The 11,432-nt window shown below is 41.8% G+C and overlaps 1 protein-coding gene and 1 non-coding gene across 4 annotated transcripts in view; both read right to left on the bottom strand.

The window, feature by feature from the left end:
- BNC2 (basonuclin 2) overlaps positions 1 to 11,432 on the bottom strand; it is a 462,055-nt gene that overhangs the window by 396,723 nt on the left and 53,900 nt on the right. The window lies entirely within an intron of this gene.
- LOC114808603 lies at positions 3,991 to 4,128 on the bottom strand. The gene has a single exon (XR_003756449.1). It is a non-coding gene; the product is annotated as a small nucleolar RNA SNORA7 (small nucleolar RNA).

The following is an 11,432-nucleotide window of genomic DNA, read 5'->3' as shown; positions in this document are numbered from 1 at the left end:
TGGAAAACACAGCCTGACAATACCCTACAGAACACCAGTAATCCCTATAGAGTCTTGGAAAGTTTGAAATGTAGTTTGCAAACATGAAAAACTTCCATCAAGACTGAAGTCTTATGCATTTTCTGTATCAGTAGGGGTGGGAAAATGTATCTGAAATATGAATAGGTTTCTGCTGCTAGGATTAAAAGGGATGTCATGGGTAGGTCTTTCCTAGATGAAGGTGTTTCATTTTAATGCTATCAATTTACTTATTCTGATAGGAAGAGAATTTATATAACATTACAATAACTACCACTTCTATTTAATTCTACCACACCAGAAAAATGATATGAATTTCCTACTATTGTCACTTTTTTTAATTTTTACATTTCTTGCACAATGCAATTTGATCTTTATTATACTGAGACAATAAAAAGAAGAAATCTGGACTAAAGGTCTTTTTATGACAATGGGTTGAAAACATGATGATTTAATAATGAAATCTTACCTGTATGCAATTAAAGTAACAAGGTATATTGATCACCATTTTGTGAAACAATTATACGAAACATTTCTTCATGAATGGGGCATTTTTTTGTGCTATGATGCTCCTGCACATAATACAGTCAAGCTCCTTATGACATCTTCTGCAAGTAATTGTGAAAAAATAATCTCCCAGTAAAGATCATCCACTGTTCTCATGGACTTGGTTCACAAACACCACTGTGTTGTCATCTTTATGACAGCAGTACTCTGAACTATAAATATCACTCTGACTTATTTGAAATAAGAAACCCATACATTAAAGTCAATTCTGTGTTTTTATAGTTATTCAAAGGACTCATACAAAAGATGATGAGAGAAGGAAGAAAATGTAACTGCCTGGGATGGTTTGAAGGCATTTATGTCTAAAGGCAGGAAATTTAAATAAGATGACCCCTGATGTCTCTTCAGTCATAAGATCTATAAGATTTTCTAAGAGGGGTTTTATTCATGCATATTCATATACTAAAATAAGAATATAAATGTGTTTGGACTTAAAAGGGTTAATGGTATTAGAGTTCATGTTTTGATTGATATACAACCTCAAAAATCCTTCAAAACACTCAAAGATTAGTTGGGTATAGAAGATGGGAAGAAAGACAAGTCTCAAAATTGATAAAACTTGAATTTTCTTTGGTAAGATTGGTTAAATTACCATTTTCACTATGGCTGTGTAGTTTATGTCCAAAACAGAATTCATTCTCTTCCCATTCAAACCCTGTCCTCCTGCTGTCTGAAGAGTCACTGAAGACAACACCATTAACCTCCCTCTCACAACCCCGTAACCTTGGCATTGTCCTCGGCTCATCTCTTTCATACAACCCACATAATCAATCTGTCACCAAATCCTGTCAGTTCTACTGTCATAATATCACTAAAATCTGCCCTTTCACTCCATCCTGTTACCACACTGATCCAAGCACTTACCTTACCCCACCTTGACCATTGCATCAGATTCCTTGCTGACCTCCCTGCCGCCTGTCTCTTCCCACCTCCAGTCCATACTTCACTCTGCTGCTCAAGTCATTTTTCTAAAAATACGTTCAGTCCACTTCTCCCCACTCCTCCTCCCATGGTTACCCATCCACCTCTGCATTAAAACAGAAACTTTTTACCATCAGCTTTAAAGCAGTCAATCAGCTTGCCCCCTCCCACCGAACCTCAGTGATCTTCTACTACAGCCCAGTCCACACCCTTCAATACTCAAGCGCCCTCTTGCTCACTGTGCTCCGATTTTGTGTATCTCACTGCAGAACCTCTTTCCTCCATCCTCCCTCTGGTCTGGAATTCCCTCCCCCTCCATATATGCCAGCCCACTACTCTCTCCACCTTCAAAGCCCTTTTCCCACTGATTCCCTCCCCCTTCTGGGTCATCTAGGTACTTGGATCGCGTGGCTCAGTGGAAAGAGCATGGGCTTTGGAGTCAGAGGTCATGGGTTCGAATCCTGGTTCGGCCACTTGTCAGCTGTGTGACTGTGGGCAAGTCACTTAACTTTTCTGCCCCTCAGTTATCTCATCTGTAAAATGGGGATTAAGACTGGGAGCCCCATGTGGGACAACCTGATTCCCCTGTGTCTACCCCAGCGCTTAGAACAGTGCTCTGCACATAGTAAGCACTTAACAAATACCAACATTATTATTACCCTCTGGGCATTCGGTATTCACTCCACTCTCAGCTCCACAACATTTATGTACATATCCAGAAATTATCCATATTGATGTCTATCTCCCGCTCTAAACTGTAAGCTTGTTGTGGGTTTAAATTAAATTACATAATCAATCAATGGTATTTATTGAGCACTTATTGTGTGCAGAGCCCTGTATTATGCACTTGGGAGAGTACAACAGAGTTGGTAGATACATCCCTACTCACAGTGGGCTTACAGTCTAGATGACTGATTTATTGAAAACAATGCATAAAGCTCGTTGTGGGCAGGGAAAGTGTCTACCAACTCTGTTGAATTTTACTGTCCCAAGTGCTTAGTACAGTGTTCTGCACACAGGAAATGCTCAATACCACTGATTGATTATTTGCGTTTTTGAAAAAAAAACTTTACCTACCATTTTAAGATAACACTCTACTATTTCTTCTGGAAAGAAATTTCTGTTCTTAAAATATACTGCAACTATCACTGTAATGCACTACATATTTGTCTCAACCTTTCTATTGACAATCATAATAAGACATGGCTGAAGGAGACATTCAATCATCTTGGCCTGGATTATCAAAAATGAACACACAGGTCTCAATTGCTGGTGGATACAGTCAAAGGCAAATGGCTGCAGAAAAACTAGTTGCCAGAGAAATGGAGCTCAGCCTTATTTGTCTGGAAATCACTTAAGTATACTAGTTTGAAATTCTCCTGGTGCACATGGCAAGGGCTGTTAAAAAATATTCTGTAAAATATTTTCTATCTTCCTTTTGCATCTCCCTGACCCTCTCCCCGATAGGCAAGCCAAGACCACTTGATTCAGCTGAAAAAATAGGACAGGTATTGGGTCATAAGGTTTCTCATTATTATTTCTACACCCTGAGTCCAAGTTGTTAGGCTAAATAACTCTCCCTTCCTGCAGTTTCTACTGGCTTCTCTTATCTGGCCATCTGGGCCTACATCTTGATTGGCCTCCATGGCAGATGCCAATTGCCTGTTCCAGATGCAGCTGACACTTTCTGCAGGTGTGTGATCACCACTAAGAGTCTCGCCTGCCTGAAGTTTTTCATCTGGGCTTTCACTATGATGGAAACATAATTAGTAAAAAAAAGATTTTGATTAATTTGCAAAGGGAAAACTTGTATATGAATTTTTATTTTCAGTAGTTTTTTTAGTATATATGATAAATATCCCCCGTAGACAATCCAATAAAATTGAAGTTCACAGCTGTTAAAATTGAACTATAGCTACATAAATTTAATATGATTTTAAACATATTCACTCAGTTGAAATCAGTCATGGAAATTTCAGCTACAAAAGGTGAATTTATTCATAAAGAGTGCTAGAGTGAAAATATTTTCATAATTCTAATATATAGGTTCTGATTAATGAGTAAATTTAGCTACTATTGTAATCACATTTAACTTTAAATGATTAAAAATGTTTATCTTCTATCTTTAGCACAGTGTAAGCGATGGGGAAATGAATTAGAATTAAGTGAGAGTCCTTAAAATCAGAGGACACCTGGTCTACACTTCAGATATGCCCCTGATTCACCTGTCTGGAAAATGCAGGAGTAATACTATCTTGTTTTGTCTTATGCCTTCAAGCCATTTCCAACCCATAGAGACACGATGGACACATCTCTCTCAGAATGCTCCGCTCTCCATGTGCAATCATTCTGGTAGTGTATCCATAGAGTTTTCTTAGTAAAAATACGGAAGTGGCTTAGCATTGCCACCTTCTGCACAGTAAACTCGAGTCTCCGCCCTCAACTCTCTCTCATGCCGCTGCTGCCCAGCATGGGTGAGTTTTGACTTGCGGCAAATTGCCTTCCACTTGCTAGCCACTGCCTAAGCTGGGAATGGAAGGGATAGGCCTCTGCTTGACTCTCCCTCCCATAGCCGAGACTGGTAGAGTACTGGAAACTCTCCAAGTGTGACCCTGAGAGGGAATACTATCTACTATTTCTAAAAATTTCTTGTGAATCTTGATAAAACATCAATGTCAGAGCACTAGATGAATTGTGCTGGGAAAGATCCTATCACTACACATTATAAAAGTGAAGGGCATAAACAGCACAGGAATCGGAAGACTATCACCTCAATTTTGCACTCCAAATGCATCCCCAAACCTTAAATATTTCTCTGGGGATTTCACAAACTGGAATTTTGTTAACCATGCCATTCTCAAGTGATTGCCAAGGAACTTCTTGGAAAACACTTCATTATTAGCATTTGGATTTTTCCAATGATTCTAGGAGGCAGTCCTCAGGGACTTCATAACCTCCCCAAACACAGCATACTAAAGTATTTGGTTTAGCTCATCTTCTCTGATTAGGAAATATATACTATAAGGAAAAGAGTAGTCATATGAACCACTAGTCTAGGTAAAATGTTTTTTGGTCCTACTTCTTTTTTATCTTCATTTTTTGGTCATGTGTGGCTACTAAGTCCCAATTCAAGCTTAACTCTCTAGATGCATAAATGTATGCTCTCAATGCCAAATTCTCCCCAAACTCAATTCCCTTGCCACCTCCGTCCTTCCACCGACCTCACACCACCAACTCCCAGCCCTGGATCACTTCTACAGTGTGCGTCTTTCAATCCTGTATTCGTGTCATGGAGTACTGTTGGCAGAAATCCAGGAATGGATTTGGTTATCTGAAATTAACCATCACTTTCAATAACTAAGACCTCTCTTCCATTATTGACTCCCATGCCCATTACCCTCACTAGCCATTGCAACGTTTAATTCCCATTCACACTCTTACTTTTTTTGGTTCTCTCTCTAAAGGGTAACTCGAGCCTGCTTTTGAAATCTACCCCCTTAACCTCTACCTCTGACCCTATCCCTTCACAATGTGTAAAAACAATTATGCCACTCTTCTTCTTTCCCTGACCACCATCTTCTTCTTCTCACTCTCAAATGACTCTACCACTTTCTTTGCCTTCAAACATAAGCAAATCTCTCCTATTCTAAAAAAAAAAAACCAACAACCCTTCTCTTGACCCCATTGCACCAGTTACTGTTCCATCTCCCCCCTCCATTATTGTCTAAACTCCACAAATGGGTTATACTCACCTGGTGCCTCGACTTCCTCTCCTCCAACTCTCTCCTTAACTCTCTACAATCTGGTTTACACCCCCTTTAGCTCCCCCGAGACGGCTTTTTCCAGGTCCCCAATGGTTTTCTTCTTTCCAAAAATTAAAACTCTTTCCTAATTCTCCTCAACCTCATGGCTGCTTTGGATGCTGTGGATCACCCTATTCTTCTAGAAACACTATCTAACCTCAGTAGGTCTGATACCATTCTCTCCTGGTTTTGCTCCTACCTTTCTGGCTGATCCTTCTCAGAATTTCACACTGGCTCTTCCCTGTCTCCCACTCACTCCTTAACTGTGGGTGTCCCTGAAGGCTCACTTCTGGTTCCCCTTATCTTCTCAATCTACACTCAATCCCTTGGGGAGTTCCTCCACTCCCACAGCTTCCAGTAGATCTCACTAGCTCTAACCTCTCTCTTTCTCTGCAATCTCACATCTCCTCATACCTCCAAGACAGCTCCATCTTCCTTACCAAATCTTCTCAACCTAACTATCCCATCACACAGTTGACAGCTACACCATCCTTCCCATCTCTCAAGCCTGTTAACTTGGCATTATCCTCTCATTCCCTTTCATTCAATCACCTTGGCTTCACGGACTCCGTCCTCTCCTGGTTCTCCTCTTACCTCTCTGGCCGGTCATTCTCGGTCTCCTGCGCTGGCGCCTCCTCCCCCTCCCATCCTTTAACTGTTGGAGTTCCTCAAGGGTCAGTTCTTGGCCGTCTTCTGTCCTCCATTTACACTCACTCCCTTGGTGAACTCATTCGCTCTCACGGCTTTGACTACCATCTCTACGCAAATAACACGCAGATCTACATCTCCGCCCCTGTCCTCTCCCCCTCCCTTCAGGCTCACATCTCCTCCTGCCTCCAGGACGTCTCCACCTGGATGTCGGCCCGCCACCTAAAACTCAACATGAGCAAGACTGAGCTCCTCATCTTCCCTCCCAAACCCGGTCCTCTCCCAAACTTCTCTATCACCGTGGATGGCACGTCCATCCTTCCCGTCTTTCAGGCCCGCAATCTAGGTGTCATCCTTGACTCGTCTCTCTCGTTCACCCCACACATCCTATTCGTTACCAAGACCTGCCGGTTTCACCTTTACAATATCGCCAAGATCCGCCCTTTCCTCTCCACCCAAACGGCTACCTTACTGCTACAGGCTCTCGTTAAATCCCGGCTAGACTACTGTGTCAGCCTTCTCTCTGACCTCCCTTCCTCCTCTCTCGCCCCGCTCCAGTCTATTCTTCACTCCGCTGCCCGGCTCATCTTCCTGCAGAAACTATCTGGGCATGTCACTCCCCTTCTTAAACACCTACAGTGGTTGCCTATCAACCTCCACTCCAAACAAAAACTCCTCACTCTAGGCTTCAAGGCTCTACATCACCTTGCCTCTTCCTACCTCTCCTCCCTTCTCTCTTTCTACCGCCCACCCCGCACGCTCCGCTCCTCTGCCGCCCACCTCCTCACCGTCCCTCGGTCTCGCCTATCCCGCCGTCGACCCCTGGGCCATGTCCTCCCGCGGTCCTGGAACGCCCTCCCTCCTCACCTCCGCCAAACTGATTCTCTTCCCCTCTTCAAAACCTTACTTAAAACTCACCTCCTCCAAGAGGCCTTCCCAGACTGAGCTCCTCTTCTCCCTCTACTCCCTCTACCACCCCCCCTTCACCTCTCCGCAGCTAAACCCTCTTTTCCCCCTTTCTCTCTGCTCCTCCCCCTCTCCCTTCCCATCCCCTCAGCACTGTACTCGTCCGCTCAACTGTGTATACTTCCATTACCCTATTTATTTTGTTAATGAATTGTACATTGCCTTGATTCTATTTAGTTGCCATTGTTTTTACAAGATGTTCTTCCCCTTGACTGTATTTATTGCCATTGTTCTTGTCTGTCCGTCTCCCCCTATTAGACTGTAAGCCCGTCAAACGGCAGGGACTGTCTCTATCTGTTGCCAACTTGTTCATTCCAAGCGCTTAGTACAGTGCTCTGCACATAGTAAGCGCTCAATAAATACTATTGAATAAATACTATTGAATGAATACTCAGTTTGTTGTCAAATTCTATCCATTCTTCCTCCATAACATTTCCAAAACCTGCCACTTCCTATCCACTCAAATGGTAACTATGTTGGTCCAGTTACTTGTCATATCTAACTGATGTGCTGCCTCAGCCTTCTTGCTGACCTCCCTTTCTCCAGTCTCCTCCCACTCCAGTCCAAACTTCACTCTATGCCTCGTCCAATTTCTGAAAACACTGTTCAGTGTACGTCTCTCCACATTTTGAAAACCTCAGATTATCCATTCTTCTCTGCATCCAACAGAAACTCCTGATGAATGTCTTTAAGCTCTCTCCCTTCAAATTATCCTCCCTCTTCTCCCATTACACCTCGGTTCACATGCCTCATTCCTCTCAAGCCAACCTACATACTGTGCTTTGCTCTCCCATCTTCGCTCTCTTGCTCATGGCCTCCCTTCTGCCTGGAACACCCCCCCACCACAGACACACACACATACACTCCATTTTCCACACACACACACTCCATTTTCCAAGTACTTCTAGAATCACATATCCTCCAGGAGGCCTTCCTTTAGTAAACTCTCACTTCTCCAGCCTATATCTTCTGCAATTGTCACTTTAGCATTTCATTGTCACTTAAGTACTTGGGCACTCATATGCTCCCTGTAACACTTAGTATCTTTATAGTCTATGGCTTCCTCCTAACTGTAATTTATTTTAGTGCCTGCTCCTCTGTTGGATTGTAAGCACCTTGAGAATACAGATCACATCTACTAATTCTATTGCACTTTACCAAATGCTTAGTACAGACTAAGCCCTTCATTGCCTCTATCAACCCTCCTTTCTTCATCAACTATGAACTTGGCTATGCTGCTCTTAAGTACTTTGATACTCACCAGAGCCCTACAGCACTTTTGTACACATACCATTATACTCTACTATTTCCCCAATCCCTAATCTATTTCTGTGTCTGTCTCCCCTGTAAGCTACTGGTGATCAGGGATCACATCTACTAAGTTTTCCTGCACTTAGTACAATGCTCTGTACACAGTAAGTGCTCAATAAATACCATTGACTGCAGTGCTCTGCACACAGTAGGTACTCAATAAAGACTATTGAGGTGGGGTGGAAAGACCTCCTGAATAGTTGGGTATTTAGGTAGAAGAGGTTCCTGGTTAGAGGACTTTGAGAAATCTTCCATTTCCCAACTCCAAGAATAATTTGAAAGGAAGATAGTTTGTGTATACATATGTGCATATATGTAATACGAACTAATTTTGGTATACCAGGTAATATAGTACAGTATATATCTAGATAACACGCATACATCATATAGTTTGGCAATAAAAAAGTACCCCATCTAAACAGATTTTCTTCATCCTTAGGAGTTCATATCTCATGGACAAATAGTGTGGGAAAGAACAAGACTCCAACAGGGTAAATCTTTGGGCTATAAGATATGAGCCCATAAAAAGAAAGAGAAAAACAATTTAAATATTCTAATTTGGAGAGAGGAGATATCAAATAAAATGAATGATTTTCTATCTAGCCTCTTCCAAAGGTAAATTTAAGTTAATCTGTTAAAGGAAACCTAAGGGCCACTCAATGTTGCAAAATTTCTACTCTTTCAATGATTTACCATGATAAACCACATAAGTCCATAGGGATCTGCGAGTGCCTTTTCATTCCATATTAAGTTCTAATGCACTCAGAGGGATATTGGTATTCACTGTACTTTAATATTTCAAATGAAGCCAAACGCAACAAGATGATTTTCTCTCTCTCTCTTCCGTCCCTCATATGTCGGGGACCAAAAGACCAAATAAGAGAGGAAAAGATGTTTCTTCTTTCTTTCAAGAATAGTTATGGGTCATTTGAAAATGTTCACGCAATGACAGCTTCATCTGCTTACCCACATCAGTTTGAGTTGCACATTCATCTGACTTGCAAGCAAAAATGCTGTGTGGGCCTGGCTTCTTTTTAAAAAATATGACCCAATCTTCAAAACAGGCCAGCCAAATGGGAAATCTAATTAACTATCAAAGTTAGAGCATACCTATTTATTAACCTAAAACTATGGTAGTCAACCACTTGTAGCACTGTCAGAAGGAGAGTATCCCTTAAGGAAGTTGAGAGATTTTTTAAAATTACATTTCATTGTATGTAAAATAGACTGTTAAATAATTTGATGCAAAATGCTAAGACTCTATGAGCCTCAATATTTTCTGTCTCTCTACAGCTTGATTCCCAAGCTGTGCAATCTTTGGAAATTAATGTTACTTTCTGAGTAAGGAAAAACAATAAAAAAACACTTACCCTTCTCATTTAGATTTTTTATCTTGATGAACTAGCAGAAAGAGAAAACGCATATTTGATTTCTAGATCTGGTCCTGTCCTTCAGAGGAATGTAGGTTCAGGGTCACTACAAAGGGAACATGTTCAGCCTCCAGGGAGAGACAAGGATAAGTCTCAAGGTAGTCAGCAGTAATCTTTGTCAACTATTTCAGGCTCAGAGGCTCTGAAGCAAGACCTGTCCCGTCTACCTTGGCTGGAGGTCAAAAGCTGGCTCCACCTTTTCTTTTTCTTATTCTGCCTGACTTTGCTCAGTATTCTCTCTCTCTGTCTCTCTCTCTCTGTCTCTCCCTCCATCCATACCTCACCTTCAGATAATTTTTCTAATCCTGAGTCAATGAAGTCAGAAGCAGTTGTTCATCCAGCCAAGCAATGAGTTTCCTCATAAGGCCAACATCCACCATAGTTTTTCTTAAAATGAGATTATCAGAAAATTGCCACCAGCTTGCTCTCTAATGTAAATAAATGGAGCTCAGACAAAGCCCCACATTATTTTTCTTTAGGTTAAGAAATCTCAATTTTGATCCTCCAAGGTGAGAGATTGTTGTAATAGCTCACCTGTGACATTGCCTGATCCCTTCTCCCAATACCAGCCCTGCACTTAGATCCAAAGAACATAAAAGGTTATGATCATTTCCCATTTCAGTTTCACCAACTTGTACTTTTAATGAAGTTCCTTATATGGAATGCATTATAGTAATACTCTACCAATGTCGCCTGCATTTTATTGCTTATTTTTCAGTTTAGCTTTCAATCTCAACTCTGGGTCTCTTTTTAGCATCACTTTGTAAGGTTTCTCAGCCAAGAAATTCCATCATAAACCTTTCCAATTAATCTGAGTAATTTTCCAGGGTTCAAATTGAGACAGAAGTGTGGCCTCCAGGGAACAGGCCAAAATTAAGAGTCTGAAATGTTCTGTCACATCACCCTGCTTTGAAATGGGCCCCTAATGAGTTCTGCCTTTGACCTCTCAGGTGGCAAGCTAGACCCCACCCACCATGTCCTTAAAAAAAAAAAAAAATGACCCACCCACCAATATGGGATGTCTGACTCAAACTGAGCTGAAAGGAGAGAAGGATCCAGAGAAGCAGCATAGCCTAATGGAAGGAGCACAGGCCTGGGAGTCAGAGGATCTGAGTTCTAACCCCAGTTATGCCACCTGACTGCTTTGTGATCTTGGGAAAGTCCCTTCACTTGCCTCAGTTTCCTTATCTGTAAAATGGGGATTCCTGTTCTCTCTCCCCCTTAGACTGTGAGCCCTATGTAGGACAGGTAATATGTCCAACCGTATTATATTGTGCTTTAGTACACTGCTTGACCCACAATAAGCGCTTAAAAAACACCACCATTACTATTAATTGAACCCTTTTCTAAAAATCTGCTACTTAGGCAGAACTTTCTGTTTGCTCCCTTAGCATGGGCAAAATTCACTGAATCTAGATCGCCTATTCAATCGATTGAGTACCTACTGTTTGCAGAGATGGTAGACTCTAAGCTGAAAGACAGACTGTAGAGAAGCAGCATGACTTAATGAAAAGAGCCCAGGCTTGGGAGTCAGAGATCGTGGGTTCGATTCCCAGCTCTGCCACTTGTCAGCTGTGTGACTTTGGGGAAGTCACTTAACTTCTCTGTGCCTCAGTTACCTCATCTGTAAAATGGGGACTAAGACTGTGAGCCCCACGTGGGACAACCTGATTATCTTGCACCTACCCCAGCACTTAGAACAGTGCTTGGCACAGAGTAAGTGCTTAACAAATACCATAATAATTATTATTATTAAGCTCATTGTGGG

The sequence above is a fragment of the Ornithorhynchus anatinus genome, chromosome X5, assembly GCF_004115215.2.
Source record: "Ornithorhynchus anatinus isolate Pmale09 chromosome X5, mOrnAna1.pri.v4, whole genome shotgun sequence".
Lineage (NCBI taxonomy): Eukaryota > Metazoa > Chordata > Mammalia > Monotremata > Ornithorhynchidae > Ornithorhynchus > Ornithorhynchus anatinus.
The sequence above is the reverse complement of the archived record's forward strand: the minus strand, read 5'-3'. Positions and strand labels throughout refer to the sequence as shown.